Source organism: Gambusia affinis, linkage group LG15 (assembly GCF_019740435.1).
Source record: "Gambusia affinis linkage group LG15, SWU_Gaff_1.0, whole genome shotgun sequence".
Taxonomy (NCBI): domain Eukaryota; kingdom Metazoa; phylum Chordata; class Actinopteri; order Cyprinodontiformes; family Poeciliidae; genus Gambusia; species Gambusia affinis.
The window spans coordinates 21,763,808-21,789,263 of record NC_057882.1 but is presented as its reverse complement, the minus strand read 5'-3'; the positions used below and the strand labels follow the sequence as shown (position 1 = coordinate 21,789,263).

Sequence of the window (25,456 nt, the reverse complement as noted above, 5' to 3'; positions counted from 1 at the left end):
ACAAAATAAAACAAAATTAAGCAAACAAAACAATAACAACAAAACCAACTATAGTGCATTTTGACATTTAGGTGTGCACGATACTTTGGAAATTTAACATAATGAAAATATCACTGCACACAAAAGTAATACAATAAATAACTGGTAATTAATCCAGGCTTCCTATACTAGTAATGTTTTCGGTGATGATGGTTTAGCACTGCACTTTTCTTTGGAGCGCAGTAAAATGTTCAGGTAAAATAAGTTAAGGATCACATTTTATATGTATTTACAAACAAAGTATCATGGAAGAAGTTATGGGGGACACTGTTGGTCATTCCTCAGGAAAAATTTAGCTATTGTATACCCTATAAGTCACTAAATGACATCATGACCCAATTTGGATGATTGGTCTTTCTTTAGGTGGACACCAACCAGTGGCTCCACACATAAACAAATGGGACAAGTGGAATAAAATGGGAGCTAACATATCTCTCTAAGAGTAGCCCCATTATTCTGCTTAGGAATGCTGAAGGATATTACTACTCACCTTGAACAGAAGCATTAATAATGAATGAATAAATTAATTAATAAATAAGTAAGTAAGAGCAGAACAAAAGAAATGTTTAATCTTTGGTTGTCAAACCAGTTTCAAAATGTACACAGCCTTGATTCAAAATGAGCAAAACTGCAAAAGAATGAAATGACATAGTGGAAAAATATTGATTAGCTGGTCAGAATTTTATTGATTAATTTCTTTTTTTTTTTTTTGCAAAGTTAAGCAAATGAATGTTGCAAACAACAATACTCAAAAATTTCGTTTAGCCTTGAACAAAAAATGTGACAAATGTTCTTCTGGAAGTGTTTCTAAATATTAACACAGTGACAAAACACAGTTTTTTAACAAACAGAAACTAAATTTGTATGACATGTGTGCTAAGTTTGCATTCACATATCTTTTAGGGAAGTGTTTAACACAGGCCTGACTTCTGTTTTTTATAGTAAAGATACTATTTAATTGTCTTTTATTCATACCTTTCATGTATAAATATCTAGATAATTGTTATTTTGATATGAAACTCCTTGATAATTACTAACATCCCAAAGTAAGAGCTCGGTTTCATAGAAGTCGAATAACATTCTGTTTCCTCTGCATTCTAACGTCCTAAAAATGCAGAGTTAAAAAAAAAAAAAAATCCAGGAGCTGATGGAGAGATATGTAAATGAGCCAGCTTGATGCAACAGGCACATCAGCACACAGCACCTCTTTGAACATGCAATCAAAAACTGCTCAGACTTACTAGTATTCTGTCCTAAACAATGCATCTGTCATTTCTGAAGGCCTCAGGGTCAAACTTGACACCAACACCAGTTCTGCTGTGGTGATTTGAACCCTGTATGACATGGGGTAGGTCAGTTGAAGCACAGTAGTGAAAGTGATGCACATAAAAGTAAAACTGGATGTGGGCATACTTGGAAAAATAACAATGAAAACCCTGACTAACACATAGACATTTTGGAAGGACCTATTCGTGGCGTGGAGTGGTGACTCATCTGACAGTCTTGCCCCCCACCTTTGTCATCCCCTCTGAAAGAGAAATAAAATAAATTACATTTGGGGTCTGGTGAAAGGCAACCTGTCAGAGAACTGGTTTGTGATGATTACGTAGGATCACTGTTCAATCCTGAGGAGAAAAACATTCTTCATAAGAAATATTGGAAGTCTGTCATTTGTCCTATCAGAGCAGGAAAACGATACACACACACACACACACACACACACATCTGTGTACGTCATGATCTCCGGCCTGCTTGTTTGGCGTGAGCCACAAGCAGACCGACCTCCTCATTAAGAGAGGGACCCGATCGTCTTGACGGGGAGCCGATTTGTGCTGTCATCGTGTGTTTGTGCATAATGGAAAGACGGCCAAGAGTCCCACAACCTTTCTTTTTAATCTTCCTGTAATTTCAGATAGATAGCAGCCACCCACCTACACCCACAGTTAAATCAGCTGCTTGTGAAGAGCTGATGCATTGCTTTGTATCTCCTCCCACAAATATGTTGCTGTCAGTCACAATAATAAAATTGAGAGTAATTGTGCAGTCAGGCTGAAATACAGTTATCTATATCTGTCACTTTTACCTGCAGTATCTCACTGCAGTGAGATTAAACAAGATCCAGAGAGTGAAGAGGAGGAGGATAAATGTTTTTGGTAATGAAAACTCCCCCTATCATTCTCCTCTTGTCTGTCTCTCATTTCTATCTCTGTTTCTGTGCTTGGCCAGTTCTCGCTGCCAGCATCACTGGGAGCAAAGAGAGGCCTGGCAGGCTGATTGGCCACTAACTTGGCTGATTTGGGAAGCTCCTGAAGCTTTGTTTCGTAGTTTGTTTGAAGCCAGGTTGTTTTCTATGACTTGAAAATGATCTGGCTTCGTTTCAAGTCACAGAACTTGTTCAAGTTCATCTTCCTACAATGCTTTTGTTCTACCTGTCCTCCATGTATAGAGACATTGTTAGAACAAATATGCTCTGCGTTTAAGTCAAAGAAAAGACTCTGCATGACAATATTTCTCTTTTATTTGGACAGCTTTTTTGCCTTTCACCTTTTACGTTGTCATTGACGTTTCTGTCTTTTTAATAGTAGATTTGTGATTGTTTCTGCTGTTATTTTCCAGCATTACTCAGTCAGGACAAGCACCAGATGTCAAACAAAATGCTCTCATACTTTGATGCCGAATACTTTGTTCTATAGAGGAGTTAAAAGTTGACTCAGTGGCTGCAAGCTGTCGGCGTCGTGTAGCTGAAATTCTCACTCCTCCACAACTTCTTAATATCCTCCTTTCACCGGATTGAGATTTCATTACGATGTCAAAGGTCAACCAGGAAGTGGTCAATCTTGGTCTTCTGGAAGGGCATCCTCTGTCAGTTATATTCACAAAATTTTAATTTTGACTTATTTTTGAATGTTTACAAATGCCCTTTCTTTGCCATGTGGCAGAGTTACAGGATTGGTTGTTGGATGAAAAAGGTTGTTAGTCTTTCTGTCTGATCACTTGGCCCAAAGTGCTATCATACATAAATTCATATGGCACAGGCATTTCCACTATAATGTTTATTCCATAACTGCAAAAAGGTGCAAGAAAACATTGTATGGTCATATATTCAGAGCTAATAATTTTCATGACGGCCTTTATGCTCACAAATGTCTCCAAGGATTTCTGCTTCCCAGATTTCCTGAAAATGGAAATAGAAGTCATGGAGATTGTTAGATTATTGAAGAGACTGAATTTTAGTGTGAAGGGGAACTAAGCTGGCATTAGGCTGTGTTAATGCAACATTATTTACTCCTGCTAACCAAAACAACGTTAGTTTCAGCTGTCTAGGGAACATTGTTCAAGGAGACTTTTCATTTGCTCTGACTAAATGTTGCAAACCTGAAAAATATGAGCTGTTACTACATCAAACAAGTTTTATTTGTTGAGGATTTCTGGAACTGTGTTGTTACAATTGTTTGTTTTTCCAAGACTTATTTGAGTTTTTTTTTTTTTTACTTAAACAATTGCACTGCTGGACCAAAGCTATGCAGTCATGGTCCAGCAGTTGACTGGCAACTGACTTGAGTGCTCTTCTGTGTTTTTTCCTTGTGAATATTCGTTTTTGCTGTTGAATGGCAGACTCCAAATTGTTTTAAAATGTCCTTTTTTGCCCTTTCCAGATTGATAGGCAGCAACTCTCACTTCCATAAGATCTGTTACTGATGTGTTTCCTCATAGTGCATTGTGTTTACACACCTGAACACTCCTGAGTTGCAAACTGGCAAAACTTCTGCGTTTAAAGAGGCACTCACGCTTCCTGATGATCTGTCAGTCAAGTACACTTACCTGGCAACACTGCCCTGCTCCCTGCCATTTTCCATTCCTCTTGTAGCAGTCAGTTGATACTTTTGTAAATTTCCAGAGTCCAGAATGCATTATTTGCCAATGGATCTAGAGAAAACAAATTATTAGATAAGAGAAAAAAGATCAAAAAATGCAATTATTCCCATGTTAATTTTTCCATAGTGACTGAGCTGATTTATGGATATTGGTGTGCAGTGACAACTTAGATAATGGCATCCTTGGGAAGTTTATGTCATGCTGAATCTTCATCCATGTTTATCACTTCAGTGTAGACAGTGGCTCAGATGTGTACAAAATGTTGATCCTTCTATCCTGTCCATTTTATGAATTATCTGTGTGTCTTCCACAGTTTTCTTGTTTGGTCTTCTAATCCACGCAACTCACATGGACAAAAACTACAAATAGCATGCAAGGAATTGATGAATGAATCCCTAGAGCATGTAGTGATTTTTAATGTCGGTTATAAAGGCGATGCAAGGCGGCGCGGTTATTCGGACAACAGTGCTGTGGAGGAAAATATGGGAACCGAAGTAAATTCCATTAACATGAAAATACATCAAAAGAGTAATAAAAAATACTATGCATTGCATAAAATGAAAAAGGGTTATGAGGTTAAGTCAAAACATGCAAAAATAGCTTGTAAAAGTAAAGAAGCTGATGAAGAAATCTTTGATGATGGTAGGAGCATGAATAAGATTTTAAATGTGTTTCCTTTACAACCAGAAAGGATTAGGGTTTCTCTGCTTAAATATTGTTTTACTAATAATTGAATCAGTTTTTATCTGTATACTGTGAAAAGATGTTCAGTTTAAACTGTAAGAAGTACTTGTTGAAGGCAAAAATAACAATTTGTTCATATTTTAGAAGTTTGTTAATGGGAAATTCTACCACAACCAGCCCATTTAAGGACATTCATGATCTTGATATGGTCCAAATGACATCCCTGCTCTAGTGGAACCACTTTGGATAAGTTGTCATCGCCTGATTGAGCTTTATAAAAAATATGGCACTACTACCATCAAATCTGCGGTCAATAAACGCACACATCAGTTCTTCTGTCTTCAAACCCTTTTGAAAGTGTAATGGCTGGTTGAGTCCATATCAGCACCAAAGTTTCTTCCATGTTCTTGAGTTTTGAGCCCTAAAAGTCTAACATATTACTAATCTTTAAGTTTGCATTTGTGGACCAAAAACAATAACGTCTGTTTCTTCTGCCTTAAATGGTAGAAATTTTAGACCTAAGATTTAATGGTAGGTCTATTAAATCTGTGTGTCTGATATATCACTATCACAGATTGTGATCGTTTAATGACAAAGATATAAAATGGTATGCTATCAGCATACATATGATAAGTCTGGTTATGGTCCACTTCCTTGTTATAGGTAGTGGGAGAACATAGTTGTTGAATAAAATGAAAAACATGGCGTTCCTCGTTTGCATCCCGTGTTATTATTCTGCCTTCACCATTCTACTTTTCCCCTAAATCTGCAGTATCTAAGAAGGTGGCCATGAGATTACTTTAAGACATGGTAATCTGTTGGGAATTGTAGCCCTTTGCTGAAATCCATGGATCAATATCAGTATATATGATGGTAAAAACTGGGAGTCAGTGTTCATTACTTTAGCTTAGCTTAAGGGCAAGTGACTTTCTCTTGACCCAAAAGTGAAAAACATCTCAGCTGAGTGTAAAACTTTTCATCTGTGATGAACAGGTTCTCCTGATTAAAGCATGAAAGCAATTTGACAACAATTGCTTTAATTTCACTTATAGTTTTACATCCCACTGCTACATATACACCAATGCATGTGACTGCAACGTGACAGAAGACAAATGTCACATCCTTATTCCTCCCCTCAGTGCTGACAGCTGTATTGGCACGCATACATTTTGCCTGCAGGCCATTGTCAAATCCAGACTCAAACAAGCTGCTGTTGCTTTTTTGCGTCGCCCTGAGTGTGTTTACTAGCGTCTGTGATCGCCCTGCTGGATGATAATAACATATGGATTTGTGACAGAGTGTTTATGCGGGTCATAAAACACCAAATGGTGGAGTAATTGAGTGCTGAGATTGATCCAAATTTGCTTCTGCAGTACCAACATCTCGAGGCCGTAGACAGATTTTAGGAATCAGGGCATAATATAGGAAATATTGTGCTTTGGTAGTATATAAATCAGCAAAAAATTATCATAATGGAGAGCTAAATTCTGCTGGATTTGATAAGTGACATGGAATTCAGAGGATAATCAGTTACCTGTAACGCAAGTCACATTGGGGAAGAGGATGCAACGCATCGCCACACACTCAGCGAGCGCTCTGTGTGTCAGCTGTGCATATCAATGCCCTTTGCAGCCACTCCTCCTGCTTCATTTCAAGGTTACTCACAGACTCATTCTGTCTACTGTGTCCTCAGGTCAGGATGCTTTGCCTTCTCAATCCTGTTTTATTTTTTTTCCTTTAGCTACAAGACCAGTTTCTATTTTGCATGTACAAGTGATCCACCACTTGTGAAAATTAATTACTGTGAGTTACGTGTTGCAGCTCCGAGCTGCTAAACCGGTGATCGCTCACAAACACGGCGTGGAAGAAAATTAATGAGCAGAAACTGTTTTGATGCTAAATAAGCAAACAGAAACTGCTATAAATTATGTTGTTCAGAGCTTGAAATGACATTTTCTAATCACCCTAAGGTGATTTTTTTTTTTAACTTCTATAAAAAAAATTTAAAAAAAGTAAGAACTTAATTTTTAATGAAATCTGAGGGCTTTTATGTGAAATGTATTAATTTGTTCTGTAATCCAACACATGGGGATTAGATTGTCATTTTATAAATAAATAACAGCAGCGGTCCAAACTTCATGATTCAACTTGAAGTGAGCTGAAGCTTGATAGGTTTTGACACAATTGGGACACTGCTCATTGGACACACTGCATTATGAAGATTAAAGAAACACTGTTGTCAATTATTTTATTAGAGCCTTTGTGAAGTTTGAATATGTACAAAATCTGTTCCCACCATTTGATTATAGGAAATACATGTGCTCTTGTGGCAGTCATCTGCAATTTAAACTTTCTTCATATTCAGATTTAGTTTATTACTCTCAGATATCTTTGGTTTCATGGGTAAATTTCATTAAGCTGTTTGTTTAAAAAATAAGTTCTTGGATTGAAACAGTCAGCAGGCTCAAATAAAAACTTTATTGATGATTCACAGTTTTGGCACTGACATGAAAAATTTTAGTTCAAGTTTTTTCAAATCACCTCGCAGTGATATGACATCTTTCCACTTCAGGTAGGGGAACTATTACCGATAACGTTGCAGAATATCTATTTTAAAAAATACAAACTAAGAGCTTAGTTTAGCAAAAAGGGTTTGAAACACAAATGTGTTGCACTTACAGGTAATTAATGACATGGTAATTGCCTCTAACTTATATAAAAGTTATCTATATAGTATTTTTTGCATTGCTTGCATAATTTTTGTGGACCTACATTAGGTTTTATTAAGTCTAACCTCCAAATAATTTCAGTTTACTTGGTCTAAAGTCAGATGAAATGTACAAGTACAAGCCATATCTGAATAGATGTATCTTTGACTGTAGTTCAGTGTTTTGCTCTTAAACATTTTTGTGTAATTTTTTTTTTTTTTTTATTTATTTTTTATCTGTGTTTTGGGTCATTGTCCCGTTGGAAGACGCACAGCCTGGTTCTGAGACCAAACATATCTTTCTCCAGACTGTCTCAATAGTTCATCAAACTCTGCGCAGATTCGAGACATCTGGTGACAGAGCAGCCCCAGAGCATAACCGAGCCTCCTCCATGTTTCACAGTAGGGATAATGTCATTTGCATCTGTGAACTGAGCTTCGGCTGAGAGATTATTTGCATTGGCAAAAATAACACCCAGTTTTTTCTTATTTCATCTTTCTCCTCGAAACTTTGTGGCTTGTTTCTATGCACCGTAACAAATTCCAGTCTCACTTTTTTATCATTTCCTTTCAACAGAGGTGCGCTACTTTGTCGTCCACTTTGGCTCAAACGACGACAAATGGTGCAATCTGACTGATGTGACGTCATCTTGGAGTTCACCTTCAGTTTCTTTGAGGTTGTTCTGGGCTCTTTAGCTACCAATCATATTATCCTTCATTTCAAGTTGTCTAATTTTTATCACACAGTCATGGATGTTGTGGACTTTACAGCTGCACATATTCAGAAGTTAACATATTTGTCTAAAACTATCTTTCTAATGAGCTGGGACAACGCTCTCCTTTGCTTCCTGTGGTCCATGTTTGGAGTTGTATGCAGCATGTCACCAAGCAGCACAGTGGCAACTTGTCACCTTTTAAATAGGCAGACTAAATGATTGCATTGCCCCACGGTCAGATTATGTACAATCTTTTATAGAGATGACTGTTTATACAAGCCTTTTTCTTTAGTGTATTTTTTAAACGATTCCGTTAAACCACTTTTCTAATTTTCATTGGTTGATTATCAGTAAATTTTTATTTATTACTTTTGTCAGTTTTAAGTTATTTTAGCAAAGATTGTGGGCTTTTTGAGCATCAACTGAAGGGTACCAACTTTTTTGTCCATGTGTGTAACTCATACAAACATCTGTTTACATGATCATAAAATAATGTTACCTAGTAGTGAATTGAATCTTTGTTATTGTGAATGTAGTTTTATTACTTCTAACAAAAAATAAATGAATTACATTTGTGGAATTGGTGCATGACACAAAGAGGAGGGGTTGTTGAAATAATGTACTCTATTTCTCTCATAATACTACACATGATACTGTTTCTATTATTTATTTTTTTCATTTAAAAAAATATGGTTAACTAATTTGAGTACTCTTCAGGTGCTGGCTGTGAAGCCAGTTGGAAAGTCCTGTGTGAATAAAGTGCCCAATCAAAGTAGACATCTTTCCCATTGGGAACATTTCTGATTGCAGGTTCACTTAGCAACAGCTGGGGCAGTTTGTGCATTTTAACGAAGGCGTGTGTGGGTGTGTGTGTGTGGGTGTGTGTGTGTGTGTGTGAGGGAGAGGCAGAAGGTGTGGTCGATGAAAGGGATACAAATGCACTAGATCACATACTGTTGCCAGAACATAGTGTGCATTTGTTTGTGTGCCTCGAGGATCATTAGGGTAAATGTCAGGGCTGCTGCATCTGAGAGGAGCTGCACTTTAGACCAAGTAGATGCTGCTACAGGGATGCAGGACAAAAAAGGGCAGGGAACCAGCCTAAGAAAGAGACAGGAAACAGTCGCAGGAAGGAAATGAGTGATTATTTGGAGACAGACTTCACCTGGGGGGGAAAAGCTCTCCACTCTGTGGAGGCAGAGAGCCGGTGGCAGGTGACTGTAGCAGGGCTGATGGGAGCTGATAGTGTGGGTGTGTGCTTCAATCTCTGCCTCTCAAACTCAGGAACTTTATGATTTTTTTGTCACCACAGGCAGGAGATGGTTGGATGAAGCAGTCGCTTGCAGCAGCATCCTCATCTTACGATTAAAGAGATTGAGCCTCAGACACTTTTTTCTTTTTGCTGTTTTTGAGATGTTTTCATCTAAAAGTGACATGAGAGGATAGATCTAAATTTTATATCTGTGTTTCAAGTACAGAGAAAGAGTGGCTTAGCTTAGCATTAAGAGCTGGAGGCCACTTGGCTCTGTTTAAAGTTTAAAAATACACCTACCCACATCTCAAGCTCCCTGAATAGCAGGTTATGGAAAAGTGCAGTTGTTGTGATTTTCAGAATGTTGATACATTTTTAAAAGCTGAATTAATTTAAAATGATAACCAAAGATTTTACAAATCCAAATATATGTTCAGCATATTTTCTTTTAAATACAATCACTTGCATACAATCAAAACCACTGTAAAGTGTTCAACACTGGAGATGAAACAATGGGACTAATACCAATCTTTGTCTGTCACTTCATTTTGTTTACTTTTTACAAAAACAATAATGCATCAAAGATAAATACAGAACAGATATTTTGATGGATCAGAAAATTAAGGTATTCGAAGATTATTACAGCATGCTGCAAGGCTTTATCAAATTTTTGCTAAACTTGAAAAAGTGCATCAAGCTACGTGGTGTTGGTTGGTGTGTTTATAGACTTTAAGCATTCATGCCAGACCTGCTTAGTCCACTTTAATTGAACACTAGATTGTTTGCCTAAAATGTCAGACTCGTTTGAGGAGGTGTGAAGTGTAATTAAACTCTGATGCAGACCAAAAAAAAAAAAACGTTCTCTGGTCCAACTAGGAAGTGAACTACAGCAGAGGGCATTCTGGGTAAATACAACCAAAACAAATGTGTGCTAATAGGGGAAATGGCTCATTATCAGATGTGGAATGAAGAGCATGGAAAGGCTTTCATTCAAATAAATCCTAAAACAGCTAATATATGATGCCACTCCATGTTTTTGTTTACTTTTCATAATGAAGGAAGTTGTGTCTTGTTTTGTTGCTCAAAGGGTTTGGTTCATTTGACACTGTGCCGTGTGAAACCGAACCGCACCACAAAGGAAAAGAACCTCAGACTTTGCAAAATATCTTACAACTTTATTGGACTAGTTGGTATATCAAATTTCACATATGACATATTTGTTTATATGATTAGATTAGCGCAAAAGAGAAATGGAAAAATGCCTTTAAAAAAGAAGATTTAAATGGTTAGCGTCCATCACCTACACAGGATGTAAGTGATCACCTCTTCTACCACATCTTCTCCCCTATGAGGAGACGCTGGCTCACTCTGTACCTGTTGAATAATTGATAGGTGTTTTGGTTTTCCGATAAGGCGTTTGGGGTCCACAGCTCACAGCGGTAAGGGCTTGATGCAGCCTCTCCCACTAACCCCGCCCCTCCTTTTCGTCTTCCTCCATTTTCTTTATCTTGTCTTTTTCCTCTCCACATGCCAGTTGTTCTGATATGCAACCCTCACATTTTCTGTAACATTTTTTCTTTTTCTTTTTGCACAGTTGGGTTGTGGCCAACAGCACTGACTCCAGGTTTTATTTGTGATAAAAACTGACTATAATCTTCTTGTCCTGTTAACAAAGAAACATGCAAAACATAAATTAAAGATCCTGGGCATTGCCATGGAAACAGAACTTGTAAATGCAGAAAAAAGTTAAAGCGGGAAGCTGTTTAATATGCCTGCGTAAAAACTGGACTATGATACAGCAGTCTTACTCTCTTACTACTGTATGCTGCGGAGGAACGAAAGGGGCAAAAATAGAATAAAATCCTGACAGTGTTGCAAAATCAAACGCGGTCCAGAAGGATGTGCAAAATGTTGCAAGTTTAAGGGGCTGAAGCAGCAATGAGAGGCGCATCACCCAAAGTAACACTCTTTCTGTGCGAGGTACAAGCATTTAAAAACAAATTGTGTACAATATAGAGTGTCTGCACTTTAGGAAAACTAACAATAAAACAAACAAACATGGCATTACTCTCATCACATTCATATTTAATAGGAAGATTTCTAATTGGCATTTTAATTGATGGATTTTTTCACAGTTTTTTTTAATACTTTTGTCTTCAGTGATTTTTCTCAAATTCAAAATCTAAAATCTCTAGACTTGTTAAAGGAACTAAATTATCCAACTCAAAAAACAGCAGATTTGTGAAAACACCCTCAACCCCCCTGAAACATCTTAAAAATATTTTATTATATAAAGTACTAAAGGAGGGGCTGGATTAACAGTTGTAGAAAAGTAAAAAATATAAAATGAAATGCTAAAATTGGTAAAGTAGTAATTATTTATTATATGTGCTCTTTTCTATTATCAAAATGTTGTTAAATTTATAAATAACATTATTTTTATAAGAAAAAGTTAATCATTCTGTATTTTGTCTAGCAATACAGCCCAAATATCGCACCCCAGTACAATGAGACATAAATGAATCACCATCCATGTGCAGAAGCTGCTTGAAATTTCTTTTTTCTGTTTTCCTTTAGTCCATCTTCTGTTCCCCGGCTCCATATTCTCTGTGCTCTGCATGCAGTTGGTTTGTTCTTTGGCTGCTGCCCCAGCATGGAGGGAATTGAGGGAGATGGGTTAAAGAGGGAGAAGAGTTCATCAAACCCTGGACAACAAGTCAATTCTTCCTGATTTAACACATCAATCCCCATCTGTTCCACTTTGTTCCAACACACACCACATTGGCTCCAACTTACACACGTTAACTTACTCAGATGTTCATTTCAACCCTCTCTCGCCCTCCTATTTTCTGTCTTTCTCTGTACTGCAGTATAGGCAGAGAAGCAGCAGCAGCAGCACTAGCACGTCTTACATAACTACCTCACTGCATTAACGAGCCCATCTGCTTCTGACTGGTACTTAAAATTACAGTTACTGTGTCCGCTTAATATGCAAGGAAGGACCACAATGACCATTTAAAATGTGCTGAAAGGAGCATGAACTGGTAAAAAGGGACTAAATGTTATTTATTTCTTCTGGAGAAAATTATTCTCAGAGTTGCACCAATCTTATTATTTTTGGTAAAGCTTTATTCTGTCAATTCTGCTGTCCAACATAAAAAACAGCTTTCAAAATACTTTTCTAGCCTTTCTGCTGTGAGAGGCCATTAATCATTTATATTAGGAGCACACGAAACGTCACCCATGAAGCTGCTGAAGAAGAAGGTTTTATGAATAAAAAACTAATTACGGACACCTATCTGTTAGCATGCTAGCTTTCCTATAAGTCTTCATGTGACTCTAGAAGACATTTAACATAATCGTGAAATTAAAAACTTCCAATATTTCTAAATCCAGCATGTTCTAGACAGAGGTTGAAAACACATACGTGTAAAAAAACAGAGCTGTACTCCTTTTAACCTTCCTTGTTTCTGCTGAAAGTTTTGCTCTTTCACAACCTGAGAAAACTGCAGACATTTCTCAACATGTTTTGACATGTTGTAGAAAAAAGTTTCCTTTTGAATCGTTTTTATTTACTTGAGCTAGGTGATTTTAAAAATAGCTACGTTTACTTTTTTTAACCTCTACTAAAATATCACAACTCGAAATGTTTTTCAATAGTCTCTAGTAAACCAGCAATATGTTTACTGTTTACTGTTATTTTATAAAATAAAACATGTCTGAAATAAGTTTTCTAGTTTGATTGTTCAAGAAAATTTGTGCTTTGCAGAACTTTATGTGCAGTACATAAACACAATTTTTTCCAGACCAAACTAAAGTTAATTTTCACAACTTTTTTTATATAGAGCCCAAATGTTTATTAAAAAGCTGCTTTCATCCCAAAGCTTTTACGTTCATAAGCTCATCAGCCCAGCCACACCGACGCACTGACGCACAAAATGGCTGGAATTAAAAGGATGCTTTGTGGGAGTCTTTGTTTGACAAGTACTTCAGAGTGACAAGAGGAAGTAAAGATTGAGTGATGTGAAGGAACAGGAAGATGCGGGAACGTGTGAGAAAACGTTGTTTGTTTGCTGCCACAGATCGTTTGTGTCTTCAGTCTGAGCCTCATTATAACACTGATGCATGGTGTACGTGTATGCATTCAGAAGTGTGTGTGTGCGTGTGTGTGTGTGTGTGCACATTTAGTCTTACGTAACAATCAGATGTTCATCTGGGAGTATTGTGAAGTAATATTAGAAAGAGAGAGGAACATGAGGGAACAAATGAGTATAGATGAAGTTATAAATATGTGGTTGCATTAATATTTGAGTAGATCAGTCTCATATGACATATAATGCCTCAAAAAAAGGTGAAGTTTGATGAGGCATTTCTTCACTTGACTGTTTATATTTCTACACTGACTCAGCCAATTTTCACTGTGCAAATTCACAACTGATTTGTACATGATGCATTGAAGGCACCAGCTTTAATCATCAAGTGTGTTTCCCTTCTTATGCAGAGAGCTTTGTCTACATGTCCAAAATCATTCCAACGGTGGATTGTGGCCTTGGATGAAATGCCTCCTTTATGGCATGTTTACTGTTGTAAACTACATTTCCTCTTGAATTATGGAGATCTTATTAGAGGCTGATCATCACTCACAGCTACAGTCCGTGCTGAGGGAGATAACATTTGATATAGAGAGCTTTAAATAAAACTGCCAACATGGTGTGGCCATTGCTGATGGAGCTGTTTTTCTTTTTTTTTTTTCTCTTTTTGGGGGTTTGGGGTGCTGTTGCCAAATGTAAGAGAGGCGTTTATGGATTATTTATGAATGCTTCACACGCTGTCTCAAACACACACTCACTCTTGCTACTGCACACACTGTAAAAACATGAAATGCAACGAAGGTTTGGTGTTCCACATTCTTGCCAACTTAGCTGAGATTTAACAACAAAAGTAACCTCTTTCTGTCACATAGTGAACTTTATTATAAGGAAGAGTTTCCTATCAGTCCACTGCTGTTTTACACAAATCAAAAAGAGACAGAAAAGTGTTGCTCTACTTTATCCAACTCTTGGAGGTTTGAGAAAATTAATAAAAAAGTTAACACAACTTACTAATGTAAGTTTATCTTTCACAAACACAAATTTAGGTTCAAAATCTAAAGCTCGCAAAATTTATTTGACTTAAGGAGCAGAAGATAGTAGACAAAGTCACATTTACCTTTTTGCATTTTGATAGTTCTGCTCATAAATTTCAAGCCACATAACTCACACTGTACCTGTAAATGTAAGCGGCATTTTGAGTGGTCCTATAAAACAGATTTACAGATTGTCTTCATGTCAGGATCTTGGGAAATCTGAAGACAACGTGGCAGAATAAAGTACACCAGCAGACAGTTGTAGGCCAGATGAGGACATCAACATTCCCTCCTCCTTCTTAACTAATGCTGTCTTAATCTCCTTAAGCCGTCAACATGACCTAGAAGTAATGATGGGCAAGTGAGAGGAGAAGCATGAAAAACTCCTGCCAACAACATGGAAGCTTAGCACAGTTCATCAAGCTCTTCATGGAGTTAGGAGGGCACCGTCCGGGCTTTAACCGCGGCCATTAGGCAGGTCCAAACTTTGGTTGTTTTCTGTTCATGCTCGACTCAGTCTAACCTTTCAAGTCGAACATGTGACCGCCACATGAACCACCGTGAGCCAGACCTTTTCTCCAGATGCAATGTCACAGTTGGCCTCTCTAGCCAAACGGTTAATGTCAGTGTTCCCAGTCAGTGAGCGACGTGAAATGATGCAAGTCAAGTCCCTGGGTAACAAGATCAGCAGCAACACTATTTTAATTATATACTCACCAGAAATGAAATTCTAATACAAAATTATTGATAAACTGTTTCCCTAAAAGCTTTTATGACTGAACTTGTTGTAAGGATACAGCGCTACTGCCCTGAGGATCTGAGCTACACAGCTGTCCTGAAGATGGGCCGCCTGCCCAGCTGCACCAGCTGTGCCTGTCCAACCATCGCTTAATCACCCGAAAAGGAAGAAAAGATGGGGGCTGGGAAGGGCGGAGGGTGGGGCGTAAGGATACAGAATATAAAAAGAGAAGGCTTGTGCCAAAAGTGGGAGGAAAAAGTGGGTATAAAGTACTGAAAACGATGGAGGACGATGATGGTGACGCATTTAAGAACTGAATGGTTGATAAAACAAAGAAGTGGAGGAAATGTCCGAAAGGATGAAGACGGGGTGTAAAGGTGAGAGCTTCAAAAGAACAGGTGGTAGCAGTGAGGCTGATAACTGGAGGAGAAGCGATTTGTAAAAAAGGAAATAGAGCAGCTTGAGGTGAAGGAAAAATGGCCCGTTCTGAAGAATGATGAAAGGCACAGAGGGTGCTGTGTGAAAGAGATGGACTGAGTGGAAGAGGAGGATGAAGTCAAGCATGTTTCAGGTCGATTTCTCTGCTGGTCAAATCAATACAGCTGCAATCAATCTTGTAATAGCAAGAGGAGTATGCAACCACACAGAAAGCATAATGCTATATATAACAGCCAGTTTCCTCTGTCAGATTTTCATCACCTTTTGGTCTGAGTGTAGGTCATGAGGTAAGTGTTAAAGTAAGGATGAGAGTAAATCGGCCTTGACCTTTCAGTTAAAGTAAACATTGTTGGCACATTTCTGTTTTTCTGGTTATTGGGCTGCATAGGGCTCAATGAAAAATTAAGCACAGGGCTTGGTTTAAAGAAAAACACTGTATTGCTAGAGGGGTTTTCTGAAAAACGTAAATTATTCAAACCAATTCAGATTGCTCTTTAAGTCTTGGTATGAGGGCACATGAAGAGAAAAGAAACACTCAAAGTTTTAGACATGTTGATTGTTAAACGTTGATGTATTGTGTTCTAGCTAAACCATTACGGTTCTTGAGTTTGTCTGAATAAACACTTTTCTTGAGGATGGCCGTATGAGAGGTAAAATGGCCAAGGCTGCAAAGAGAACAGTTTTAAGTCACAAAATATAATGTTTATAAAAACGTGCTGCTTAATGAGGCAACATTTGTTTGACTGCCTAGTTGTTTATCATTCTTTAACATGACTGCATGTAACTATTCCTCAAATTTCTTTATGGTCTTTTTTGTTTCTTCTCTCTGAAAATGTAACATTTTCAGTTTAGCCAACGACTCTGAGAGCGAATCATCCATCTCTCAGGCAGATTTGTGCTTCACTGCTTTAAATTCAGGACAGAGAAGATGAGTGCATTTGTCTACATTGTTGAGGCAGGTTGTACTCTTTTAGTGCAACACTCAGCGACAACGAGTCGACACCAAGCACCGACTCACAGATTTGTGAATATCAAACTTGACCATCCGCGATAACACACTTGATTGCCGAGATAAATCTGTTTAATCAATTGAAGTGACTCTTTTGCTTAACCTAATCAGTCGGTGGCCATCGATCTGAACACGTAGTCCTGGAAAACTCTGGGATTTTATTGAGCCTAATCAGCGTCAGTTTCTTTTTATTGATTTAGGTGGAAAACTCTAACTGAAGTGGACAAGTCACAGGATGTATTGCAGTGTTGTAGAAATGTTTATGCCACTTTATTTACATAGAAATATGTGGCTCAGTGGGTTGTGAGATGTATTATTGGCCTCTTTAGTTTACAACAGAAGTCAAAGAAACAACAAAGCAATTTTGTCATTGTTGGACTAATTTGTCTTCTTCAGTGTTGGAGTGAAATAAATGTTTATATAGAGAACAAAGAAGCTGCATGAAACATTTAATTTGATTTAATAATAGATTTTAGCATCCTTTCACATGTTAAGACACGTCTTCATAAAATTTGACAGTAACAAAAGAACGGCAGGGTTTCTGCCTACAGCTCTGGATGTGTTTTGGTCTGCATTTTCCTCCACCTACTCTTACCTGCCTTGCCTCTTCCCATCTGTCTCCTCCGCCGGTCTGAGGGAGCTTACACGCTCCACTCGGCAACAGATCGAGACAGCTACATCCTCGCCAAATGTCATCTCGCAAGCTTTTCCCCAGACTCCTTCATGGAGAGAGGTTTTTCATGTTCTCACATGTAAGAGAGCTGCAACATGACGGCGCCGACTCCGTTCCTAATGATGCTATGCGTTTGTCCAGATCGGTTGGAGCAATTATTTATCTACTTGCAAAACTATTTATATCATTTGAACTTTGTCACGTGTTAGGCAACTTCTGAAGGTAATTGGTTGCTCTGAATTTAATTTGGCTTATCGATACATAAATGTATAGATATTTAAATTCTCTATACCAGACGTGTCAAACAATTTCATTTTGGGCCATATCAAAAATCTGAATGTTCTTAAATTTATAAATATTTTAAGGAATTTTTCCAATATTTGCTCTAATGTATGATGTTAAATGTGACTTTTTATTACTTGTTGTGTCAGTTATGGGCTGTAACTTGAAATCGAGTCAGGCTGAGGCAGCAGTCACTTAAACTTGAGGTTTTTGACCAATTTTGAGGAAAATTTGCTGTAAAAAACATCTGGAGATCTGTTGATTTTGTGTGAATTTTGCAGATTTGTGAAAAACTGGAAGGATTTATAGATTTAATTTGGAGTCTAAAGGGCCTCACAAAAAGTTACTGCGGTCCAGATTTGGGTCCCAGGCCTTGAGTTTGACACCTGTGATCTATACATTTATATGCTATGTTGCGTTGGTGTATGACATAAAATTGATGTTTGGGAGTTGAACATAATGGTAAAAGATTCAAGGGCATGAATACTTTTGTAACAACCTACGTTTTAACAGATATAGACAAAGATAAAACGGATGTAGCGTTTAATTAAAAAGTCTTGACTCCTCTTTGATCACCTCAAGATGTCACCAGAAAAGATGGTAATACAATATAATCCACTTCTTCACTCCCCAGTTCTCGCTTCCAGCGTTTTTCTATTTTGAAAACAATAATGAAACTTCACAGAAGGTGAAAAATTGGATTAAAAGTTACTAAAACTGTACATGAGCTTCATTTTGTTTACACCTTCAGTATCACTCCTGCAACTGAGTTTTTTCCTGCTGCAATCCTTTCCGTTTGAACCCCCCCACAACCCCATGTGGTCTGCCAGCTATGGAGCGCCGGCCTCTCTTAAAGAGTTAGCATGGTAATACCTTCAGGAATTGGAATCAGTCGGCGAGGCCAGAGCGGAGTTAAGTCCTCGCTCTGCTCACATCAAAGGGGACAGGCCATCCACAGCAATCTCCCAGAGAGAGCAGAGGATAAAGGGAGGGGAGAGACAGAAAGGAATGGGGGCTGTCATATATTCCCTTTATCACAGGGAATTTTACACTTCAGACCTGATTCAGCAGGGAATTTTTACGGGCTGACCGTAGATGGGCAGCTTGAGTTCAAAAGCGGAGCTCTCTCTCAGGGTTTCCAAAGGTGCGTGTATGTGTGTGTTTGTGAAAAACTTAATTTAAAAAGGCATATTTTATCATCCTGACAGCTTATTGTTTATCAATCCGTCACTGCGTGCGCTTATTCAAGCACTCCTGTAGCCCTCCATGCAGACTAGCACTTTTAATTGAAAGCTTCTCCACAGGAGTGGAAACAAAGATGATCAATTAATCAATTTATTCTGGGCCACAATGTTTTGTGCAGGTTGTTTAATTTTTTTTAGATGGCAGCTTTTTAATTTTAATCATTGCACCATGTAAAAACATTTCTGTGCTTTTTTTTTTGTTGAAGTGGTCAGTCTATAGGATCTGCTCATGAAGATGTTTCTCAGCCTGACAGATGATGTCATCAGAGCATGACCAGGGCAAACACACAGGTTTGCTGAATTAATGAAACACGGTCTGCAGAGATGATCCATATTCTGATTTAATAGAGAGATGGTCTCGCCTCGCGATAAGCCTCTTATCTGACTGAGCATCAGTTTGGGTTAAAACGTGTGATATCCCCTCTGGTCTGTGTGAACACTGATCTGGGCTCTTACAGGACACAGAAAGCAGCCATTCATGGTAGGTTTTAGTTTCTCTGTGGAGCTGTTTTTATATGTTAATGTTGCAAAATATCACATGTGGGTGCTCACTTTGAAAGTTCTGGCAGCTTTCCTTTGACTTTCACTGGCAAAGTGAATAAAAAAATAAGTCTTTTGGGTCTGAAGGTGAGTATTTGAGATGAAAATGGGCATCAATTTATTTAGCTAGACTAAAAATGTAAACATCACTGCATTCTTAACACATGCAAAACATTTACTGTTCTTGACAAAAGCTTTGAAATAAATCTAAAGTTAAGTGGAAAAAAAATGTGTATATGATACTTTTCAAAAACAAAAAACATCTTTCAGTTTTATCCATTCATCCTCATGCACCATGAACACATTTAGGGACACAAGGGTGAAAGGAATTGGTCATTCTCTGACCACGTTTTGTATTTTATTTATAAATAATACTTAAATCCATTGGATTATGACTGGCCTCTTGCGTAATATTCCAATAAAATATATTTACAATAATCAACTTAAAACGTGGCTGCAGATGACTAAATATTTTCAGTTCCTCACACTGGCCAGAGATATTTAGTCTAGATGTTAGATACTACTCTTCATGTATAACATAAGTTTTTTATATGTTGTTTAAATAAACCTGTATGAAAAGAATATTATCACAAAACTATTTTTAGAGAGTTGATCTCCTTATCTGGTTGTGATGAGATAAAACTGATATCATCCCACCACTATAAAAAGGCCATCAGTCTCTGCTGGGGAAATCATATTTCTCTTTTTCTCAGAAGTTATGCTATTTCCAGTCTCCCAATAGATCTGTGGCTCTTTGGCATCCAGACTGAAGACAGTAGAAACTCAAAACTACATAGAACAATTAGGAAAATATAGAAAAACTTATTTACTCAGTCCAGTGTGTCTGCACAACTGGTGATCAGTTAAATGAAAGTTTAGCACATTTTAAAGTCAAATAGAACCAGTTAGTTAAATGTTTAGAACTTCAGCAACCACAAAGCTATTGTCTAGGCTGTTTTAATTTCACATCTATTTGATTTGGATTACGTTTGAACACATTTCTTACCTGCACAATACTTCAAAACCTTAATCTGGTAACAAGTTACAAAGTGGAAAACAACATTCTAATAAAGAGTTAAAGAGTTTTATAGCTTTCATCCCTGATTTATCTAATACTCCTTTCACGTTCACGTTGCCTTGTTTCAAGGCCATATGAAAATACTCAGTTTGAATAATTTCTCCAGCATCCGTTCTGTGCATCTAAAATTGTCTGATGATTAATGTGATGTGATCTCCAGCTAAGCGGGGTTGTCATAGATTTGTTTTGGACACATTCATAAATAACTTAGAGTCCCTAATTAAGCCATAAAGGTACCACTGCAACCAAATGTCTGTAAATGCTGCATTAATATCGCACTTATGAGCCTAAAGTGCCATTAACTGTTTCATCTGTTTCTTCTTACTACTTAGTGGAAAAGAAAGATTTTATATACAACATTAAACTTAAACTCCAAGATAATAAAATCTATAAAAATTGGGGGAAGAAAATGAAGGACACATTTTACTTACCTGTACAATTTTTTATCCCAGTGCACACAATGTACTCTCAGCAGAGACTTTATGAGGCACATCTTGCAGGTATCTGGTTAAACCCTCCCTACTAATCAGCGTCACAACGTTTCAAATGTGGTTAGATCTGTTAGTGATCCAGCCTTTGGCATGCAGTGAACTCAAACATGTTTAAGAAACCAGTTTTTGGATAATTTTAGCAGTGACATGGTGCATCTGCAGGAAGACGAGTGCATCACTAAAGTTTACTGCAGTGTTCACATGACGCTCACTTTTGTGAGGTCCTCAAGGTGCTATAGTGTTTTTAGAAAACATCTCCCCCACCATCAATCTGAGTACTGCAGCTGAAACTGAGGCTCATTAGACTGAGAAAGTGTCTTGAAACGTTTGTCCTTTTTTGGTGAAGCTGAAGTTTCAGTTTCCTGTTCTTTAAAGTTGCACCTGATGTGGCCTTCTGCTCCCAGGTTCAATGTTTTGTGCATTCAGAGATGATTGTGATAAGAAGTTATTTGAGTTTCTGTGTCTTTTCTATCATCTCGAACTAGTCTGCCCCTTCTCTGACCTCGGATATCAGCAAGGAGCTTTGGCCCACATAACTTCCATTCACTGGATATTTTCTCTTTTTTGGACCTTTTTCTGTAACACTGAGATAATCTTTGCAGATCAGCAGTTCCTTCTTTTTCTTCTTTTGAAAAGCCTGTCATATACTAAGGTTCATAAATCCCCTTTCTTTACACTTTGGTTTTGATACCTGAATACATTGAGTTTCTACCTTGTGAATTACTGTTTTGTGTTAAAAACCAACTGAATAGGTGTACTTAATGACATATGCTATCAATTTTTCACTTAGGCTTCTTGAGTACATGGTATTCCACAAACAATGTGGCAGTAGCTTAAAATTTGCACTTTTCTGTGCACAGAAAAATACATTTATGAAGCTTTAAACTACCACATTTTGGAGAAAGGAAAACAATCTCAAAACTCTGCAAATGTTCCCTAATGCTCCATTTACAGAACGAAAACTGGGTAATGATTTGTAAATTTTATTCATGAATTTCATTAAATATCTTAATTTTATGGCAACGCTTTTATGTCTTTCACTGTGCAACTTTTGAAACTTACATGTGCAGCAACAATGTACAGTAAAATTTAAATCTGAGGTAAAGGAGAGGTTGTCTTGCCCCCAGGGAGAAAAAAATAGGGTCACATTTGCTGACACTTGCTGCTTGCCATGTGCTTCTGAAACTAATCACAATCATCACTTTCTTTTCTTTTTTTGGGAAGAGAAGTGCCAGCCTAAATGCAAAGTAGTCAGTGCTATAATAAATTTTATATGTGATGAAGTGTTCCCAGGAAAGAAAAGCTTCCCTCTGCAAACCAGGCAGGACCTGACTGCAATATTTTTAGCCTTTCAAACCATCTTTGAGAGTTTGCCGGCTCAAACTTGCAGACAGGCGGCAGATTGTTGGCTTCACTGCTTAAAGTTCATCCCACTGAGTGTGCTCATTGAGTTTGTCACCATTGTATCAGGGCTAAATCAATCAATTCTCCTTCATCTCCTTGGAGGCAAGAAAGACTCTGGGAATGTCGATGGACTAGTATCATGCATTATGGACCGACCAATTAGGAAATGGAGAAGCAGCTTTGGGTTGGGACAGGAATCTGTGGCAGATTGAAACAGGGAAGGATGACTGCACAGAGAGACAATGCATAAAGTCAGATTGATGATGTTGAAAAAAGAAGTAATGGAGAAAAAAAAATCATTTCTATGCATGGAAAAAAGAGAGGAATCAATTTGGAAAACAGAAAGCAGTTGATACAAATGAACAACTTTAGCTTTTTTAGTATTTTGGATAGAAAAAGGTTTTGTACAGTGAAGAGGGTGCTGTTGTTTCAAAATAGATAAGCACCATTAGCACACGCAGCCACAGCACAACAGCTTAAATCCACCACATCTGCTGCTCTCTTGCTGGGGAAAAGCGGACTGTTAGAAACATACCGTAGGCGAGGGGATTAAAAGATGTTTAAGGGCAGGGCAAAGGTCCTGTCCACCATACTGCAGTGTCCATTCTATCAACGCCACCTGTAGTTGTGCTGCCCCACTTTTCCGGAGGCTTTAAACCCACAGGCACTCTAACACCTGTTTCCCCGAGGGAAAGGTGAAAACAAAGGACAAGGAAACAGAGTGAGGCCGAGATGCAGAGATTGAGATGTGTAAAATGCTGACAGATGGTGAGAAGATCTTGGTCCCAAGCCACGTGTCTGTTAGTGTGTCTCAGCACGAATACGGAGGTTTGGCCTCATTAGGAGCTTGTTTGGGTTGGACTGGGTAAGGCTGCCGTGAGAGGGAGAATGAAGAGGGAGCTAGGAGCGAGCTTGAAGTGCACTGTGCATTGAAATCAGCTTGAAGGCTAATTTCTGCAAAGACTGCAAGAGGAGGAGATCAAAGAAACGCGAGAAACACAAAGCTAATGGGCTCGGTCACATGTGCTGGACTATTTGGGCAACCTTGGCTGAAAAAGATCATTTTAGAAACAACAGGGATTCGGAGGAAAAGGCTTTGTGGAATTGTGTTTTAATAAACGAATGCATGTATGAAACAGTACAGAGTTTCATTCTGCATACACATCATTTAACTTCCATTTTACTGAAAATGGGAAGGATCAAAGAGCTCATACCAGGCCACATTTTTTGGATATTGTGGCATAGCTAACTAAGCTGGTATTCTGCTAGATTCATCAATCTTGTGCTTTTGTTTGAGGTGTGCCAAAGCTACTATTATGCAGGCCTTAGTTACCTGTGTTAAAAGGGAGTAAATAGGTAGAATAAATGTTTGTATTACAAACAAGGTTACTGAGTTTGTCCAAGAATAACTTATTTTATTTGCCAAAGGTAAGAGATCTGTTTGGAAAGGAAGTTTCAACATCAGTCAGTGTTTTACCTGCAGTGGACACAGTGGTCAGGGTTGTCTTAATCTGGAAAATAAAAAGAAGCTGGAGAAACATTAAAGTTACTTATATTTAAAAGTTTTGAGCAAAGTTCGCACTGAAGCCCATACATTGAAGGCTTTTGGTCTATTAATCTTTAAGAGACTGAGTAATATCTTTTTCTTGCATGTAAATATTCTTGAACATTAATATAGGTAATTTAAGGTTAAAAAAATATGAAACTTATTTAATATTTTCATGAGATGTGGTTTAGTTGCTCCAGTAGCTCAACAGCTTAATTTTTTATTGTTTCTTTTTGCCCACCTCTGCATTTGTCCTGAATACATTTAATTCCTGAAGAAAAGTAGAGAAAAAACATTTGGACAGACTAAAGCAATACTGCCGTATATTTGTCGATGCTATAAGGACTTTGTGTTCAAAGACAATTAAAAAATTATGCAGGCAGTAAAGTCACAGTCTTTATTTGTATAGAACAAAGTAAGCAGGCTGCTATTTATGCAAGTAGTGATGCATAATGGTAAATTTATATATAAAATAAAATTGAAAAAATTGCAAGTCTTGTCTGGATTTAAGAAAGTGTTAAAGATTGAGTTAACTCTGATAGTCAAGATAAGTACACATTTTCTTTATAAATTCAAGGCAGAGCCTCTAGGTACTAATTTTTGTACACCTATGGATATTCTGTAGACTGTTATAAAGGAGACAAAGTTTATATTCTATACACACACCTGCTTTATTCACTTCCCACCTCTTTTTAGATTCCTTAGGGAGACCTTTGAAACAGTTTGTTCTTATTGGATTTCTAGGGTTTTTGCATCAATATGACCTCAAGGGCACCCTGTAGAGTTTTTGACCACTGCCAGCACTTTGTAATGCTACTTTACAAGTGGACCTGCTTTTTAAACTCCACGCACAAAGCTGCAGATGAGAAGGCACACTCCTGCCACAGTTTTTACATTATTCAGTGCTTCACAGTTGGTGGAAATGTCACAATGTCATGCTGGCAAAGGCAAAGGCACGCAAAAAAGATGATTTGAAGACCACATGGGCGTTTAGGAACTTAAAAAATTATTATTGGGAGATAATGGTAAAATACCCACAGATTGGATTCTGACTGAATTGCTGCTTTTTCAAGCAAGAAACTGGAGCCTACCACAGTAAATCCAGGTTGAGACAAGTACCGAACATACAGGTCACAAGACATGCCCAAAAAACACTCCCACATTCACTGAGAAGGTATATTTAAAATCTTATAATATTGGTTTTGAACCGTGGAATCACTAAGAAAACTCTGACCTGCATAGGTAAAATTGCACTTCAAAACTACCAGAATCAAAACTTTTTTATTTGATTTAGCTTCATGTTTCGACTGGGCAACTCTTACATGTGAGTATGCTCTGATATAAACCCTCCATCCAACTTCCCATCTTCCTTTTTCCTGACGAAAAGCATATTCTGAGCATATTCCTACCACCATCCAGTCCACTGGTGTGTTCAGTGTTATCTGTTGTGTGTTTCAGGTGATGAACATTGTTATTTTTCTCCCTCACGTCTTGCATACGCTAAAAAGTTAATTTGTGGTCTCATCTGACCAGAACGACTTCGTTCAGATGTTTTCTGTGTTCCTTACGTGGCCTGGGGAAAACTACTAACAGGACTTATTTTTATTCAACAA

At 37.8% G+C, this 25,456-nt stretch overlaps 1 protein-coding gene across 2 annotated transcripts in view; it reads left to right on the top strand.

The window, feature by feature from the left end:
- LOC122845005 (reticulon-4 receptor-like 1) overlaps positions 1-25,456 on the top strand; it is a 99,435-nt gene that overhangs the window by 2,794 nt on the left and 71,185 nt on the right. The gene's annotated exons all lie outside the window — the stretch shown is intronic.